The sequence below is a fragment of the Girardinichthys multiradiatus genome, chromosome 23, assembly GCF_021462225.1.
Source record: "Girardinichthys multiradiatus isolate DD_20200921_A chromosome 23, DD_fGirMul_XY1, whole genome shotgun sequence".
Lineage (NCBI taxonomy): Eukaryota > Metazoa > Chordata > Actinopteri > Cyprinodontiformes > Goodeidae > Girardinichthys > Girardinichthys multiradiatus.
The window spans coordinates 9,053,498-9,074,031 of NC_061815.1; the positions used below are offsets into that span (position 1 = coordinate 9,053,498).

The window sequence follows — 20,534 nt, forward strand, 5'->3', positions numbered from 1 at the left end:
CACAGAGCTTTCTTCAAACTTCGTCGTTGCCTGGACAACTCCTCCTCAAAACAATTCAAACGAGGTAAGGGTTTGGGCAGAGAGACATTTAGGATGAAATGATCCAAACGTTTTTCATTTTATGAAGATTGGTTCTGTTTGTGTTGAACTCAGCTATCTTGGTGCTAGCAGGCTATCTGAAGCACACGTGCTCAGCTTTGTGTTCTGTGTTTGTGCGTTTTTAAAGTTAAGACAAACTTTACTTAAAGGGTGATTTTAAACACAGAATATCGGCCATAATGCGTCGTCCGCGCTTATGCATTTTAACCCTTTTATTTACTGTATTTTTAAAGGTGTGTGTTTGATTCTGGTGCTAAGCTAGCAGCTTCTTTGTTAGCTTTAACTGCTAACGGCTTAGGACACGTGCTTGCCTGCTAAAGAATATTTACCCAGAAAGGTTGTTAGTTTTCAAGCTAGTAAATAATAGTCCCTAAACATTATTTCACTAAATCTGATAACTAAGTAAACACCATTAAGCCCCATTTCTCTAGAAAGAGTTGTTTCTTTTCCAAAATACCTGCTTAAATATTTGACAATTTCCTTAATAATATTTCTTTGAATATTATTTTAATAGGTAAAGACAGCTAATGAGACACCATTGAGAATTAGTCATCCAGAAGGTTTTTTCAGCAGATCATTCTTTAAAACATTATTTTATTAAAATAATATTTTATCTGATCTTGCATTGTGAATGGTTGTCTAAAGGTGTGCTGATTATTGCCTAAGTTAGTTCCAAGACTAACTTAAATTCACTTCCAGATTCTTCAAGATAACCCTTGGTTCTCAAACATAAACATTGCATGGTATTGTTGCATCACTCTTTCGGTCATTATTTTCAATCATCTTTAATCAACTTGTTTATATTGTACATAGCCCATTAGTCTTCCTTATTGTTTAATTCTGCTTGGTAGTTATTTGGATTGTTTTAGCATAGTAAAGAGTTTGTTGATTGAAATATGTTTGACTTTGTGTTGACTTGTTTTTGTTAATAAATTCATGTATTTTAAGAAATTGTGTGAATTCATTCCATGTGTGTGCAGAGTTTGGCTGTTCAATAATGTCAGAGTTTGTCTCACACCTTTCTATTTTGTCCTAATACCATCGCCTTACTGGGCTGGTATTCACAGGATAACCCTTATGTTGTAGAATATAAACTACCTATGTGTGTAACTGGAATGTGCAGATAGAGGACAGGGAGTAGAGGATAGAGAGTGCAAGGTCATAAATTGGTGAAAGACAGGGAGGGCCGGAGACAAGATAAGATGAGTCTGCTGGAATTAATAACAAGAAGCACTCCTTATTTGGACATAAGGAAATGTTATGTTATACAACTGAGTGATATGATATATGTAAAGAAGGAAATGTGAACACACCCTGGATACTTAATAAAACGAGCTGGAACCAGAGAGAGAGCAGAGTTGGGCTCGCAGGCGTTGGCTGGAGCATCATCTCTCACTCTGCGCAAAGGCGAACTTAAGCTTATTGTATTTTGTGTTTATTTCACTCTTTTGAAACCTGTGCCCAAATCAACGGACCTGGGGAAGCAGAGACGGCTTCGACACTTAACAGACCGAAATATTATTTGATAAATTATTAAATTATTAATATTAAATATGAAATAATATTCTCAGATTCATAATCACAACACCTTTAAGCCTAAATATGTAAGCCAAGACTCTTTCTGATTGCAGATGACTACTCTTCCTATTCATCACCACGATGAATCTAACCATGAATAGATTTTTAACAGTCTGGAAAAGTATGCAATTTGATTTAGTTATTGTCCAGGTCTAGATAAGGATGTAAAACAGAATATATGGTGTGGAAAAATGTCATTATTTTCTCTGTTTCATTGTGTCTTTTATCCCTCCGTCCGTCCGTCCGTCCATCCATCCATCCATCCACCCATCCAGTAAAACTGCTGTATTCCGCAGGTGGCTAAAGAAGCTGATTTGAAACTTGTGGCTCTTTGCTAAATTAAAGGGCTAGTTTGATGGGTTTGTCTTCACATCATTAGTTCAAAGTATGACATATATATACTCACCAGACCTCGAATTGAATATTCTGCACTCAGCAAAACATAATTAAAATTAAATCTGAGATTAATGGAAACTTTATTGTTTTTGGAACAAACACAAAAAAACATTTTCAATGCTTTCTTCGCATTTGGACCACCACAGATTTAGAAGAGTGAAAACCATAATCAACTGACCCAGGAGTCCTGCAAGAACTGTCATTGCTTAAAACCTAGTCAAAATAACTGAGGAATGTCATCACTCAGCCAATGTCTGAGTCATCATGCAGCAACAAGTAACATTATGTATCTTTAAAATGGCAACATTTCTTTCTGTGAACAACACATAACTCTATTTGTTTTTTAAATGTTTGCACACACACTACAGGACATCACAATTAGTTGATTAGTCACTAATCATTTTAGAAGGACTACATTGCCAACTATTCGCTACCAAATAATTTGAAACACTTTTAAAGTTCTGGGTAAAGCACGCAATCACTTTAAGTACAGACGAGTTAAACTGGAAAGGATTCTTACATTATCCCACACCTACCTGTTCTGACATAACTGTAACAACAAGTGACTTGTATTAGTACTGTCCTTCAATTATGTTCTATAACATTAGGTAGGGTTCTGATTAAGAAAGTTCATAACAGGTATAATAGGATATGCATTGCTGAGTCATTGCTAGAAGGATGTAATTGACCCAATAAAATGTTTAGATTAGATGGGAGGAAAATGTCGGCTGTTCCTGGAGTTTTTCCAGCTGTCTAGCTGGTTAGTTTATGGGCACCATCAGATGGGATTTTCAAAATATACCCTCAAGTTGCTTTACATAATATTAACAGCAATGAGCTCCATGTCAGCCAACCTCCATAAAACAACTGCTGACACATTTATGCTGCAGATGAAGCGTTTATATTAAATTCATCACAGTAGGCGGCAGGAAACTATAGCTGAACTTTATAAGCAAAGCAGATCAAGAATTCAACTGTACAGCTCCACAAAACCACCTATTACAAAAACAACACAAAACATTTTTTTTACAATACAAAAACATACTTGCATTAAAAATTATTATAGAATACATTAACTTCTTTAATTACCAGAGGAACCAAGTGCATCATAGTTTGATATGTGGACCGAGGGAGGCCAATGCATCCTCATTAATTAAATAAGCACAAAATAAGGGCTTCGCTCTCTTACTCTTGGTCATTTTTTTCAAGATAGAACAATGTTCAATCTTATTCCTCACAAAATATGCTAATTGGCCAAAACTTTGATTAATTTAGCATTTTTAAACAACTTGGTAAAAACAGTAGCATCCCAAATCTTCCTAACAACCACAAATGCAGTTGTACTACCAATGCTTTTCCAGAACTCAGTGTTTTAGTACTTATATAGTCGTATATAAAAAAAAAAAATCCGTTAGGATAAATGAAATAATGAAAAATAATTAACTAAATATTCACTGTTGGATGCATTGTTCCTTTGATATTCAAAGCTGCTTTCCCAAATAACGTTAACACCAAGGAGAGAAACACATAAAATAAACACAAATCCAATATTTAGATGAGTTTGAACAATAGGTATTTTTTTAAAGCTGCTGCATTTTTAGTTGTCTGTATATCAGCCTGCTGTGGAAAATGCTCACCATGACCATATACTGTATGGGCAGTGATGTCACAGGTTGAAGCATACAGTGAACCTTGTTAGCGCAAGTTGAGATATGAAGGTTATTTCCTTTTCCTTTATCCGGTGATTTGTTTTTCCATTTTATTAATTTAAAATATAAAAAGGAATATAAACTAAATTTAAACACCTCCTCAACCCAGTTTTCACCACAAATTGTGGTCTTGCATTTCAATTGAACATTTAGCATTTTATAACAAATATAAAATTACCATTTGTTTTTTGTCATTACTGGTTTCTAATGAGAAATTTTTTTTATCAAAAGCAGCAGAAACACTGACTGATTCCTTAAAAACAAATAATCAAACAAAAGTTTAACAAACCCTGCAACAAACTGGTTGAATTTCCAACAGCCATATCAGCTGCTCAGCACTAGGTTATTACTTCACTTAAAATGTCCCCTCCAGTAACTTTTGTATTCTGAATTTCTGCAGAATCCTGTCCAGCATGTCCAGCTGTTCTTTTTTATTTATAAACACAGCTGCACATGAGAGTTACACGCACAATTTCAGTCAGGATTTATAAACAGTTGCTGGTCATGTCAAAACTGATTGGCTTAAACTGATGTCACAATCTGTCATATCTGTCATATGGGCCCATTCATATGTTGTATGAACTGGCCCAAAATGGGTTCAGAATTATAACTAATGTAAATGGGATAAAATACAAAGCTAACAACAAATAATATACAATTAAAGTCAATTATACGTGATATTTGAACATTTTTATGGATGATACATTTTTATTGTGTAGAAAGTTAAAATAGGATGGAACTAATTGGCAACCCATGGGAATGAAATGGGCTAGAAAAAAAAAAGTGACTAGAGGGGAACTGACTCGAGCCCAAAAAAAAGAATTTAAAAGAACTCAATAGTTTATCCACAGGACCTGTCCAGGGTGTACCCCGCCTCTCACCCATAGACCGCTGGAGATAGGCACTAGCTCCCCCGCGACCCACTATGGAAGAAGTGGGTATAAAAAAAATGGATGGATGGATGGATGGATGGTTTATAAACAGGTTTATAAATAGTTTTTATAAATTTAGAAAAATGTTTACTAAACTCACTAAACTACAAGACAATAAGCCTTTGTTTACACATAGTGTTTTTGTATAGTGGGGGCATCCTTAGATACATATTTTACCACATGCATTATAACTGGGATCAAATTGTAATTCATATAGTTAAATTTTAATCTAGGTAATGGAATTGATAGGATAATACAAACATTTCTGTATATAAACTGTATCTCCTCTACATTGCGACCCAGGCTTACATTTTTTTTGTGAATAAGTGCTACATAAATAAACTAAATGAATTAGCTTGAGTTAAGTAGAACTGAATATTGAAAACTCCCCCTTATGTTTATTATGGGCCCATCTCAAACACAAAGCTTTACTGGCTTTGACAGTTGGTTTCACTTGTCAGTGTTCTTACTCAGCAGAAAATATGTCCCGTTCCTGTGTAAAACCAGAATGCACCATAGCCTTTCCCTTGACTGTAAAACAACTGAATCATTCTTTGTTGATTTTTTTCTTAATATAAACCAACCATTATCTATTTTCTTGCAAGGTTACAGGGGGGATGGTGCTTATGTCCAGGGGCCATTGGGTGAGAGGTGGGGTACACTCTGGACACCCTGCACTCTGGACACCCTGAAACTCACAGGACAAACAGGTTTGCGTGCCCACATACTCACGCCTAAGGGCAATTTAAAGACACCAATTACCCCGAGAGGTTAACCATGGGAACAAGTACCCGGAGAGAACCCACGGTTGCACAGAGAGAGCAGCTCCATGCAGAAAGAGATTCGAACCCAGGACCATCTAGCAGCAAAGCAACAGTGCACCACCGTGTAGCCCTTCTTAGTCTCATGCATTTCAAAAGGTATTACTCTAATCAGTTTATATTAGGACCGAATTATTTATGCTAAAAGCAAATCTTTTGTCCAATTTTTTCTTTTTTTTTTTAATAACCAAAGATACTTAATCTGGATTGATTCCACTAGCAAAGACAGCTGGTAAAATGCTGAAACTTTTGCTAAATAAACTACAATATCTTTGTTCTTTATTTTATTTTCAAACATCAGCACATTTAGCTTTGTGTGCAGCTTTAAAGGTTAAAACATAAACACAACCTGATGTGAGGCAGAGGAATATTAGCTTGAAAGAAAAACACCCTAAAAGAAGAGTTTTCCTTCATGAAAGACTGCATGAGCCTGTTAAGGTGGAGGTGGGTGTTTATAAAGGTGCAAGGTGACTGTGTGGGCGTAAAGCTGCACAGCTTTGTGAATTAGGCTCACTTTTTAATGATGAATAGGAGGCTTTTACTGTGGAGTAAACACATCTCCATGATGTCATAAGCCTCACTGTTTACATTTCTGTGACGTAATATGCACTTTATGATAAAAATCTGTCATGTTTTCTGGGAAAGCACTAAGTTAATGTAAGGGTTGTATAGCTACAACATGTAATTTTTAAGCTATAATAAATTATCACTGAAACATTTCCCTTCACTTTTTAAGTTTAGCTAGTATTAGTTTAACACAGATATCCTCCTAACAAGGAGGATCATAACAACTTCACAAATTATATTTTTCTTTTTAAATATGCACTTAAAATTGGATTTCACGAGAAACTGCATCAAATCACAAACATAATACATGAGTTCTTTAATTTATACAGTGGAGTGCCCTTACAGATTTTTCCTATTTTATGTTTTGTTGATTTTTTACATCATCAAACAAATTTTAGCATAAAAAGAACAACAACAACAGAACATGTGTGAAGCTGAAGCAAAAACAAGTATAAAAATTATACAACTACAATTTACCTACAGCAGCTATACCGGGAGAAATGATCAGAACAAAATAAGTTACTCATTCAGCTATATCACACTGATGGGACTCATGTTCTGCTACTGGTTTGAGGCACTGGCAAAACTAATTATAGCGGAAAGTGGCGAAAAGTTCAAGGATGAAGTATTGACTTTGAACATGAAGCTTTTTCTGAAGCTAATACAACAGCAGTGAAACTGAAATGTAACACAGTGTGTAGAACTGAAAGTAAAACGGGCTTAAAAAGTCTGTTTTTTTTAACGTGGCTATGACGTTGGTGTAGTGAATGGCCTCAACACCTCTCCACATCCATGAACACAAGCTAGCCGCCTGCAGAGTACACTCTAATATCCACACTACTTTGAGCTCAGTTGAATTAGTGTTACATTAGTGTGTTTGGCGCCACCCTTTGACCGGGAGTGTTATGGCTACTGTGGTGAGTTCAGATATGCTGCAGAATTAGACTTCAACTACGACTATTTAATATGTGGGAATAAGAACAGGTTTCGTCATCTATATGCATTTGTGATCAAGGCATCAAAAAACCTCATGAATGCAAAAGAAAGAAGAAAGAAATTAGCATAATTTTACAAACGCAGCTGCTACAATCATCTGCTTAAATCTACTCAGTAACCACACAGCACCTAGTTTTTTTTTCTTTTTTGTGGATGTGAGAGGTTTTCAGAATCACCAATGTTTTATTGTGTGGCTTTGTGCTGTTCTCTACCTGGGTGTGTTTGTGTACCAGAGCAACCCAAACAGTCAACCATCTGCCCCCGTTCTGTCACTCTATGGTAAATTAAAAACTTGCACACATATACCCATGTACCCGTGTGCAAAAGTGGAAGTAAAAGTTAAAATAGGTACAATGTTAAAGTCTAAGTTTAAAATAAATAAATACATAAAATAGTCTGAGTTGAAATTGCCTAAAAAGCCTTAAAAACTATTAACAACAGTTTTAATAAAGAAAAAAAAGTCTCAGAAAAGTGAAAATCTTTTAATAGTTATTTCTAATAAAGTGCAGAAAATTACTATGACATTTTCAGTGAGTTATTTAGAGCAAACACAAACAGTAGCAATTCAGCACCCACTTAGAAAGAATATAGTTTAAGAGCTTTCCAGAATTGCAAAACAGTAGACAAGATAACTGAAGTTATAGTTGTAACTTAAATTCAGTCATGTAGTTATTTTACATTTGTGTTCTTCCATCTGCCTCACTTTGCTGCTGATACACTTAAGTTTTCCCACAGAGGGACAAAATGAGCATTATTCCATTCTTGTTTCAGTGTAAACATAGATGTCCATACAAAAGTATTTACCGATGTAGAGAAAGATCAGGTCAATGCATTTGTACAGTATGCAACACCAGTAGTTACGGTAGGTTGGTACTGGTTCTGAGTAGCCTCTGGTCTAATTATCAGGTTCAGTTTGGGTACACTGGTTGATAATGGTTAGTCATTTTATTATTAGCTACATTAGCCGCTAATTCTTTTACAATTAAACAGAGGAGTAATGGAGGGCGAAGCCATAGCACAACTAGCATCTGCCATCATTCTGCATTTGGCTTTTCCTGCTCTACCTCATAGGTAAAGTACCTTTAACAGTACTTTTATGTTTGCCTCATTGGCTAAAGAGACACTCTTCTCTGGAAGTACTTTCTATTTTAGCAGTTTTAAACTTCCAGCAGCAGCTCTCTGTTTTATTCTCAGCCGTGAATGTTTAGCAGAGTTGCTGTAGGGAGGGGAGGGACTGAGTGAATGTGTTATTGCAGCATTGATATCTGGAAAAATGCAGCAACTTGGGAAGATGAAGATAGCCACGTTTATATTGACTTTGATGCAAAGGAATATGTTTAAATTTTTTGTATCAGTAATATAGATTATTTTGACATCTCTACTCCTTAACATACAACCATGACCCAGACAAAGTTTTGTTTACACCTGCAACATCTGATCTGTTAACCTTAAAGCCATAACCTCATCATAAAGTCCAACTGGGGACATACACTGAGAGAATTTTGCCAGTCTAAACAAGTGTCCATATTCTTCCTGCCAAACATCTCAAGTGGACCTTAGAAACCTGCACAGTTTTAAGGGTATTGGTCCCCGAAGACTAGTTTGATTTAGATTTTTTGGTAACCTTAATGATACGGAATAACTGCAGCCAAGAAGCTAAAGTATTTTAGTTTAATATTCAATTTGACGGTTGGTAGTTTTTCCACACTTCACCAGCACCCAACTGTCTTTTAGCAAGATACTTAAAACCATATTTCCCTACAGGGTGCTCCTTGCTTTCAAACTGCTTTGGGTTTAATCATCTGTTAAATTGTTATATGTACACTGCTGTGTAAAAAATGGTTGTCCCCATAGAGTCCTCCTGTTGTTGCCTTTTTGTCACACTTTGTCACTCAGATCAACAAACAAATGTTAAGACAACGATAACCTGAGTAAATGCAGTATGCAGTTTTTAATTATAATTTCATTTCTATGTTAAAAATGCTTTTCAAACCAACTTGACCCTGTAGGAAAATATAATATCCCTTCTTATTAGATCATGTGATTAGCCACTTTTTTCATTCAATTGCCATACTTGTAAAATTACTCAAAGGGAACCATATGGGCAAATTCCAGTTATAAATATTTACTTGATATTAATATTATTTACTTTAAATAACGTTGGTGATTTTTAAGCAGACTCAACTGACCACAAAGGGGAAGATTTGGAATTATGCGACATGAACAGTGATGTATGGAAGCAAATTGTTACCATATTTCAAATGAAAAAGCATTTTCAGAAATGCTTTTTCATGTTAAGAATGTGGCTGCATTGTTTGACTCATAAATGAAATTAGTTATCAATAATCCTATTTGCATTTGCATTTTCTTCTTCAAGACTGCTCATTCCTTCACTAAATTAAAATGAAAAAGACATTTGAGATTTATTTTTCAAAATGTACCCCAGCAAATAGATACCAAAATTCAATTTGAAATGCAAAATTTGAAAATGAAAAAGCAATTCCAGAAATGCTTTTTCATTTTAAGAATGTGGCTGCATTATGTGACTCATAAATACAATTAGTAATCAATCATCCTATTTGCATTTGCTTCTTCATGACTGCACATTTTATGCCATAATCAAAAAGAAAACAAAGCAGACATTGCTTTTTCGATTTCGTGGTCTGCCCTCAAAGTACTGCCCAGAACTCGAAAACAAAAAAGCATTCCGAGCTGCGGGCGCAGCAGAGTGACGTCAGCAGCCGCTCTTCCTCAGCTCCCTGCTGACCGAGCTACCCATCTTGTTCGGTAGGGGGCGCTGTGCACGTCTGCATTGCATTAAATTGCAAACGTCCCAAGAAATTGATTGAATTGCAGCAGGGCCAAGCTCAATTTGTGGCAGTGGCAGGCAGAACTGGTAGTTCCGGTGGCAGGATGTGGCAGTTCCACCACAGCCTGCCACCGAAGCTGCCACCGGAAGGGTGGCACGGGATTCCGCGAGGATGCCAGAAGGTGCCACACCGGCCGTAAAACTTGCCAATGCGGTTGCCGCTGTTTTTGTGGAAGCTGTTGCTGATTATCGGCAAATGGGATGTCATTATTGTTATAGCCTGTTACTTTTACATAATGATTTCATTATTAATTATTATTTAATAAACAGCTTTAGACCCATAACATAAGGCGATTGTATTTACTTGACATGGAAAATAAATAGCACTATGTGTATGTGTGACGTGTTAAAAGGATGACGAAGATTTATTGCACAAACAGCTGGTTTATTATACAGCACGAGTGGCTATTCTGAATCGTCACTCACAGAAAATTATAAATAAATGCTTAAAAACACGCTGGATGTCCCAGGCCATAAGGATGCCACGAAGGTGCCACAGCCTGCCACCGGAACTACCAGTTCTGCCTGCCACTGCCACAAATTGAGCTCGGCCCTGCTGCAATTCAATCAATTTCGCGGCACGTTTGCAATGTAATGCACTGCAGATGTGCACAGCGCCTCCCACCGAACAAGATGGGTAGCTCGGTCAGCAGGGAGCTGAGGAAGGGCGGCTGCTGACGTCACTCTTCTGCGCCCGCAGCTCGGAATGCTTTTTCATTTTTGAGTTCTGGGCAGTACTTTGATGGCAGACCACAAAAACGAAAAAGCAATGTCTGCTTTATTTTCTTTTTGATTATGACATAAAATGTGCAGTCATGAAGAAGAAAATGCAAATAGGATGATTGATTACTAATTTTATTTATGGGTCAAATAATGCAGCCACATTCTTAAAATGAAAAAGCATTTCTGGAAATGCTTTTTCATTTTCAAATTTTACATTTCAAATTGAATTTTGGTATCTATTTGCTGGGGTACATTTTGAAAAATAAATCTCAAATGTCTTTTTCTTTTTCATTTTAATTAAGTGAAAGAATGAGCAGTCTTGAAGAAGAAAATTAAAATGCAAATAGGATGATAGATAACTAATACTCATACTTTTGTCCATCCTTCTTTGATAAATAGCTCAACCTCAGTTAGATTGAGAGCCTCTGTAACCAGCAATATTCAAGTTTTGTCTCAGATTCTCAGTTTCATTTAGATCTGAAATTTGATCCCTATGAAGAGAGCTGTAATGATTTAGACTCAAACAATAATGGAGCTAAGGTGGTGTATGTGTACCACAAATTCCTGTTAATGCATATTGTTTAGTACCACGGACTGCATTGGAATTTTGCTGTCATCTAGTGGTCAAACTTGAGTCCAGTTATGTCTAATTTTTTCTCGTTTGCATACTAAATACCAAAGTGTATATAATGTTTGTTTATTTTAAACATATAGCTGAACATAAATTCAGGTGACAAGGGGTTACCTTGGCCATTGTAACACATGAGTACGGTTCTGTCTAAAGCAGACTACCGTAGCTTCCCTGTCTCAAGTCGTTTCCAGTCCCGAACAGGTTTTCTACCAGGATTACCCTGCCTCTATGCATTTTCTCATGAATTCTGTGTTCGGGAAGGGGTGGGTGTTGGTGTTGTCAGGTGTTAGTTTTCCACAAGACATTGTGAGACGTTTGGTCTCATCTGACCAGAGCAGTTGTCCTATCATCAGGTCCTCCCACCTAAGCTGTGGATCTCTACAGCTCTTCCAAAGTTATCATTAGCCCTTTTTAGCTGTTTATCTGACTAAGGGTTTCCTGTCACTTTCAGTGACAGCCGTGTCTTGGTAGGTATGAAACTGTGCCATACTCTTTCCATTCTGAATGGCATAATGGATTGAACTGTGCTGTAAGATGTTCAAAGCTTTGGATATTGTTGTATTACTTATAGCTCTGCTCCACACCTTTATCTCTGAGCTGTCTCCTGTGTTCCTTTAGGGTGTTGTCTGTTCACTAATGTTCTCTGACAAACTTCTGAGGCCTTGACAGAACAACTGAATAAAACAAACGTAGGTAGTAATTATATAGCTTCTGATTGTGATTCTTAGCCATGGATTTTATTTAGGGGTATCAGAGTAAAGGGTCTGAATGCACAAGCTGATCTAGATATTCAAAAAGCATTTGAATTAACTATACTGAATGACACAGAGGTAGCTTTTAAGGAAAGACCCACATCTGCCATTTGTGTTAATAAGACTTGACAACCTGTCTGTTTTCACCTTATACTCCCAATCCAACGTTTTCGTATCTTTCTCATTTTCCAGCTCTCATTCTCATGTCCTCCTTTCTCCATACCCTAGTTTTTTTCTCCATCTCCACTCTCGATCATCTGTCTCTCATCATTACTTCGTTCTTTTAAAGCCACCGACCAGTTATTGCGCCCAATGTGCCCTTTGAAATAAAAAACAGGCTTCATTACCTACCATACCCTTTTTTGTCTCAGTGACCCTTTTAAAAAATTTAACCTTGCTTTCTTCATCTCATTCTGACATCTTGGTCTTCACCCACGTCAGTCCTTTGACCCAGTTTGTTTGCTTCCCCATTATGTGCCACACTGGTGCCCCATGGAACCAGATATTGCTGCAAACAGAGTCCTCACCCCAATCACATCACCCCACAGCTTCATGCATCATTCGCTCATTTTTGGTATCTCCCCTGTAACAAATCCTATTGTTACAGTGAGGCTGCAAATCCAGGACATCCTTGAGGAGAGGTGATACTTTTCAGGAGAAGAGGAAGGAGTGGCAAGATAGATGGACCAAAAGTGAGGAGAGTGAGGCTGTGAAAACTCTTCAGAGTATGTGTCACACATAAACACACACACACACACACACACACACACAGAGAGAGAGAGAGAGAGAGAGAGAGTCCGAGAGAGAGAGAGGTCAGTGAATTACAAGGCAATGCTAGGACAAGAAAGGGATTGTTAGAAGAGATAATGGGGCAGGGAAAATGTATGAATGTAGGAGTGGTGCAATGTACACTAGTTTACCACACAGCCATACAGCCAGGTTCTTTATTTGGATCATTTCATCTAATCCTTCCGTGTCCTTTACAACCTAATTACATACCAAAACGAGATGTCTCCCTTAATAACGCTTCCATTGAGGATATACAGAGTGATATCCTAGGAATGACAAGAACAGAGATAAAAGTTCCTGCAGACATTGTGTTATTTGTCATGTTGGTCTTAGTTTTAAACAATTATTATGGCAAAAACAAATGTGACTATTAAAACCAGTTATGAGTCATAATTTCTGTCCAATTTCTGCAGGAGCATTTCAATTTCTCAGAACATGATTATGGGAGAGAACAGACCTGTCAACAGACCAAAACACCAAACAAAGAACCCCATTTAAAGATAATAAAAATCTCCAAAATGTGATGGGCACTTAGTCATATTTTATTAATTAGAATATGCGTTTTAATGACCCTTTTGTCAGATTGAAAATAACAACCTTTAAGCAGGTATTAAACAGACTTTTCTTTAAGCCCACATTTCTGAATTAAAACTGTTTTTTTATTTGGTCTGATATAATTTTCCACGCTTAAATGTCATGTTTTCATTAGCTGTAAGCAGAAAATCATCATTAACAGAAATAAAGGCTTCGAAACATCAGTCTTTGTGTAATTAAGCAATATTGTGTGTTTCACTTAATAAATGAAAGTTACTGAAATAAACTTCACTTTTTATTAATATTATAATTTGTTGAATAGAACTGTATATTCAGCCTTAACCTTGTAGATCCAATGTTAAATGTGGTTCTAGATGCAGGTTTTTGGGGTGTGTGTCTACCAACATTGTCATTTTAAAACTAGAATAATCATAGATAATCAGTTTTCTCAAGCCCTTCTGCATGCTTGGTTTCAGCTATGTTTTCGTCTTATTTTCAAAATTGAGCTATTTCCCTTTCCACTGAGATTTTTTGCGGCAGAGATAGCTTCTTCAAAGTGTTGTTTAATTTTAGTTTTCAGCATAAAACAGTCTTGCATGTGTAATCCCTCAGCATCTTTTAGTGTGTTCAAGGATCAAGCCCTTAACAGCTCCAGAGAATCATATGTTCACAAAAGGCTAAGTATACTCACAAATCTTTCTTCTTGTCCACATGAGTCACTTGGTTCTGGGAAGGAGATTGGTAGTAGCAGCTCTTTAGGGGGCTTTAGGGTGTATTCACACCAGGAAAGTCCTTTGTTCCGCTTGTTTGGTCCGGACCATTATTTTTTTCATTCAGTGCAGTTTGTTTTCACATTGTACTTTTTGCAAGTGAACAATTACTTGTAAACAAAGCCACGTGGGTGATGATCATTTTTCCCACTGGACAGAAATGACAGGGGTGGGACAGAGCACAGAACCAGAAATTTAGGAAAACATCTGTAGACGTGCTGCGTGCAGCACCTCTGTTCTGCATATTTGTGCCATCATTACAGCTGCAATATTATTGTGAGAGTCAAGAGCAGCTCATTCAACACAGATTTTGAGACTTTCTATTTATAATTTTGGAATCCCGTCGGAGAATGCGTGCTGAACGCCGACGTTCTCTACGTGCCTTGTCCCACAACAAGTCAGTAGCGTTGCTAAGCAACACACAACTTATCAGGTATGATTACCTTACAACACACACCTTTGCTACCGGCTATGGTGGCTTTTTATGTCCAAAGAGACGTACGTTTTTTGTAGTTGGTTCGGATCGGGGCCGGATTGTATTCAGACCATAAGCGAACCGCACCAGAATCCGTTTGGAATCGAATCGAGACCATCTCAAAAAGTGGGTCTTGGTCCAGTTGTTTGGTCCGGACCAGGGTTCGCTTGAGTGTATTCACACCAGCATAAAAGGTCCGGAGCAAGGGGGGAAACGAACTCTGGTCCATTTAAAGCAGACCAAAAGTGGCAAGTGTGAATACACCCTTAGAAACCTTCAACCCACAAGAACCACACCTTACACCCTTTTGGGAAAAGAACATAAATGTATTTAAGATACTTGCATAGGTACTTCAATATACAAATAAATTAAATGCAAAAGGAGACGTCCTCCATAAATAAAATAATAGCATTTCAGTCATCCAATTCAGATTATAGATTTTAAGTGTATCTCTGTGTCATAATCTGCCTGTGTTAGGTTTTGGGTTTGAGTTAGGTTTACCTTCTTTACACTGTCATGTTCTTTACTTGCTTTATTTCAGTTTATTCAGGTTTACCCACTGTTTCTCATTGTTCTCGTCCAGATCCACTGCTGTCTTCCCTAGTTTGATGTCTCTGTGTTCTAGCCTGTTCCCTGCTGTAAGTTTTATTTCAGTTATTATTAAATCCTTTCTACTCACCATGCGGCTCCCGTCCTGCTTATACTTTGGTCCTGCGCCACCACCTCACATTACGACATTCTGAAAGTGCAACAAAGTGCAAACAAATTTAAAAATAAGGTAGTTCTTCTCGAAACCTGGAAAACCTGAGGTCCTTGTAATGATCACAGTTTCATAGATTTGCTCCTACCAAATGCTCCTACTAAATGCAGATAACTTAAAATACAATTACATGCCCCTTTTTATTCAAATTAACCTTAATACAAGATCACTCAGTATCTCTGACATACGCTTTTTCAGAACCTTAACAGTCAGATCAGCAGTCTGAGTTGCTGCATGGCACACCTGTTGCTACATCTCGTGCTCACTACTCAAACAATAGAACATACTTTTCAAGTGGAATCTATAAGTACAGGTACACTCAAAGAAATAATCATGTAAATTTCCAGTAAAATACTGGCAGCTACAGACGACTACTGTACATTTACATTATCTGTACTGTATTTTATTATGACAGTAGCTTAATGTTAAAGTGAAAACAGTACAGATACTGTAAAAAATTAAGTTAAGGTAAATACAGTGGTGAAACTAAATATATAGTAAAATTCTGGCATCTGGAGCTGCTATTATTTTACAGTAAGTTTTATTACTGCATTCACTTTGTCAGTAAGCCTCTGCAACAAATGTAGAGCAATGTTTTAATGTACAGTCTTAGTTTAGCAGTAAAACAATGTAACCACAGTAACCAGTAATTCACATGTACTGTATAGTTTCTTAGCAGCACTAGTAGTAGTTGCACAATAGTAGTACTTTATCCAGTGTAGGCTTCTTGTTAGAAGTGCTAGATTGGTACAGTTTTAAAATGCATAATCATTACGTCACATAACACAAAAGAGGATAAGTAACATTCTTCAGGACAGAAACAAACAAACCATATATATTTATTTTCTAACAAATTAAAGAAAATGAGCACATTTCCATGTCTCAGGGAAACACACATTAAACACATTAAGATAATACATCACCACATTTGTCAACTGTATAAATGGCTTTATATCTTTTAAATCTTCTCATTGTTTGTATTTTACTCATTTAGAAGTATTTTCGAAACAAAATGAATGAAATCATAGGCATAGTTTTACCGTTAGCAGCCTTACCTTGATATTTCAGGATGAATGTGTATAAAGTGACAAGCACGGCTGCAAGTCCTGTCAAAAATGTTGGCTGGACCCCTCAAAGATGACATTGCCTTCAGCACTGAACATGTATCCAGCCACTAGTTGCTCATTGCCACCTATAATGGACAGAGACAAATGTTTCTGTTGTATTTTCCTCATAAACATGTTGCACAATGTCATTTTTAAGAACGCTTTTCTTTTTTCAAATCTCGGGGGTACCAATAAAATATAAAACTGACGGTAATAACTGACTGTAAAATAACATCAAATTCAAACTGTACCTTTCATGTGGTCCAGGAACGCAGTTAAATCGTTGTCCACATATGTAACCTGCAATAAAATAAAAAGTAACTTAAAAGACAACAAATAAGACATTTAGAAAGCAGACTTGGGTGGGTATGCCATCAGTTTTCACGGTGTGTAGAAGAGTGTAATGTTTGATGGTGTGACAAATAAAGCTTGTGCTGGACCAATTCCCAAAGCCTGTTCAGCCTCTGTAATATGGTTAAGAGATCACTGAGCAGAAAATAACATTAGGCACAAAATAATTGGCTTATGGCTAAATATTAAAAATTCCATCCCTGAAAAAATCCCTACTACTTGATTGTGGCCCAACGCATCTTGTCATCAAAAGTAAACTATGACATAACAGCATGTCTGTTCTATATTGACTTTATACCATGCAAAGCCATAATTTACATTGTTCAGAGTGATTTTACTTACTGTTTTGATACTTAAAAATTCAAGGTTGAATGCTGACTGTCAAAGTTGCAAATGCCAAAAGAAATTACTGTATTGGACCATTATTTTGCATTAGTCTACTGATAGTTGTCATTCTTGATTTTGACAACAGAAAACGTTAACACTAGTCAGCCACTAGTTACTAGTCACTAGTATTTTGGAATAACAGTATGTTACTGGAAGAATTCTGCCACAAATTTACAGAAATTTCTAAGAGTGTAGCTAATGAAACGTGTCCCACTCATACCCTCCAAAATACTTCAGGTTAAAATTCTTCCACTTAACCCGTGCTAACGTCTGTTCAGGGTTTTTCTCTCCAACAGCCAACACACTTCTACATCAGTCAGTACACAGTCAGTGTGCCTCTACTCTGTTCAGCAGCCAATTTGATGCAAAGGTTGTAATGCAGCAACTTAGGGCAGACTGCTTCTGCAGCAACACCTGAAAAGATATAGCCATGACAAAACTACCAGCATTGCTCTGCTCTCCATGTTTCAATATACCAAATTAGGCTAGCTGCCACTTTCCCTCATCCTCCTGACAACACCCCCACTTAACCCCCTCCACTCATCCTCACACTTGGCACTACCCACATTGGTGGCAGTTTTCAAAATTTGTCTGGGGGCGGAGTTATTCTTTTACATGGAGTTTAGTTCCACTTTAAGTTTAATTTCACCTGTGAGGCATTCAGGGGGGCTCAGAAATTAAATTAACAGAAAATAATCTGTTTTACACATGTGGGCTAGGAAGGTTCAATTTTGGGCCCTGTCCCAATACCCACGCTACACCCAACGCCCCTCTATGAAGTGGGTACTTTGTAAAAGTGCACGTAGGGGTTGAAGTGTGCAGGATACAGGTGTGCAAAATTGGAGAATAGGGACATCATCAACTTGCACGTCTGCACCGTAACTGTGACATCAAAAATGGCGGGAGCGGTCGCTGTTTTGAAGAAATATATTTTAAAACTACCTCAAGGAGTTGTTTTGAGGAGAAGAAAGTGCACCCTGAAACTAATGGCATCTTACAATGTTGAGCCAGAAAACCTCCCAAGATCCATGAAATGTTTTTTTTCTGGATTTGATGCTTTTGGTTTTTGGTTCATTTCACATTATGTGTTTATTTAAAGAAGGAACTGCTGGGTTTAAAATCAGCAGAAGTTGGAAAAAAATATTTAAAAATGCAAAAAATAAATAAACAGTGACACTTGCTGTTTTGCCTTTGACCTTGATGGTAGGGACTAAGAGTAAAAGTTCTTAGTTATTTTTTGCCTTCCAGAGCACATGGTGACTTATGCTGGCAGGCAAAAAGCAGACAGTGTCGGGATCTGGGAGATTTTGTCTCCTCTTTTGCCTGCTGCTTCCTTATTCCTCCCCCAGGTGGCATATGAACATGGTAGCTGAGTGCTGCACAGGTGTTAAACATCAAGCCTCATCAGGAGAGGGTTAGAGCTGTCTGCTGCCAGCACTTTGATGCCTGAGTGTTAACCAACTGTGTGTGCCATGTGTTCTGGCTCCCATTCCAGCTCGTTTCCTGTTTCCTAAACTTACCTGCATGAATTCATGGTATCTCCTTTGGACTAATTTTCTGGATGGCAGCGGACTAACTCCTCCCTTCTCTGACTCTCCTGTGATCGAACCCTGCTCACCCTCCACCATGTTCACCTTCCAAGCCGCCCTACAAAGACCCATCACACTGTGCCAAGCTCACCTTCCTTCTGGACCAACTTCACCCTCCTCTGGCTGATCCCAGACCCCGCTTATTCCTCCCTGGTGGTTCATCATCTCATCCCCTGTAAGCACATTCTCCCTTCTCAATCTTCCAATATCCTCCAGCATCATTACTAATCCTACCTATCCTTGTCCATGTGCAGTTAAAGACTCATTCTCTGTTCCTGGTCCTGGATTCCTGATTCACTTATCAAACCAGTTACAATAAAAATTGTAAACATCCTCCAGTCTCCTGACTGTGTTCTTCATGTTGGTCAACTCAGTACCAAAAACGATGACAGACAGAGGTAGAGAGACTGAAGAATGTAAATTAAACCTAAAGGAGAAAGGAGAGACAATGATGAGAAAGTAAAAGATAGGAAGGAACATGGAAAAAAGAAAAGACAGCTATTAAAGGCATAGGAAGGTGAGCACACACAAACTGATACCTCTCTACTCTCAAGTGTTAGAGAGGCAGAGGTATGCGCGTGTTTTGGCCCAAATCCCAGGTACAGTGGGATGGATTTGTGTGTTTATCTTCCTCTTAGAGTCAAAATGTCATCTGTATCTCTGTTTGAAAGCAAGATCTGCATTTGAGATTTATCTGTTCAGAGACTATCTTTGTGGGCTGATGAGTGTGGTATGAATGCCTTTGTGTGCATCTGCAGATAGACAAGATAACAAACACTAAGAGACTTCTCGGTGCTTAACATTTCTAAGTGTGCAATGTAAAAAGAGAAGTAAACTACACGTGAAACATTAAAAGCTAGGCATTAGTGAAGTAAATAGAGCTGATATGGTTCTACTACTCCACTTTCAAAATGTTCCAGTTCGTAATTTAACAACAAATTTCATCTTAGTTACTTATCAGTCTAGTCAAGAGACGTCTTCCAGATGTAAGAATGTTTCTTTTAAAAAAAAAAGAAAAGCTCTCAATTGATTTCAGAGAAAGAAAATAAAACTGCTAGAATGTTTCACCTGAATAGAAATGCATAGAAGGTTGGAAGTCAGTTTGTTTAATAGAATTTTCAAAATCACACCAGAGCAATGCATGTGACCAGTTTCTCCACATAGAGAAGACCACTTAAAGTTGTCTTTACCAACAAAGACATTTCTGCTAAGTAATAAACAAATATTTAATAAGTGCATTCACTTCATCACCTCATTACACAAAACTTAATTAGATAACTAATTGGTTTTGATTTCTTTGTAGGTGTGAATTATTTGTGTTGCTGCCAACATAAGGTGTGAATTTCATATCAATAGAAATATGTTTACTGAAAAACATTGATGTATTAATTGCCCCGCAGTCTGTCGATGTGCATAATTTGAAACTAAAACAGAAAATTGAGGAACAATTTAGTAGGAGTTAAAGAAAACTAGAAAACATGCCTTCAGAAGACCAGGATGATTCTGAGATTAGTTCATGTTTTTTTGGTGTTCAGCAAGAATCCAGCAGCCTTGCAGCCTCAGAAAAGTAACTAATCTGAGGTCAGGTCATAGAGCAGTATTTGCTTGTAAGCTGCTTGTTATAAGCCAGAAGGTTGAACAGACTCTGGCCGAGATTATATATTTTTTGGCATCTTTCAGTGTCACTGCTGGTGTCTAGA

General features: G+C 37.3%; 1 long non-coding RNA gene across 2 annotated transcripts; it reads left to right on the plus strand.

Moving 5' to 3' along the window:
• The first annotated feature begins 2 nt into the window (after positions 1-2).
• Positions 3-19,147, plus strand: LOC124860841. 2 transcript variants are annotated; one of them, XR_007036456.1, is made up of 5 exons: positions 3-64; positions 12,681-12,798; positions 15,225-15,279; positions 18,741-19,009; positions 19,089-19,147. It is a non-coding gene; the product is annotated as an uncharacterized LOC124860841 (long non-coding RNA). The 2 variants fall into 2 exon arrangements; XR_007036457.1 differs by lacking the exon at positions 15,225-15,279.
• Positions 19,148-20,534: the final 1,387 nt, after the last annotated feature.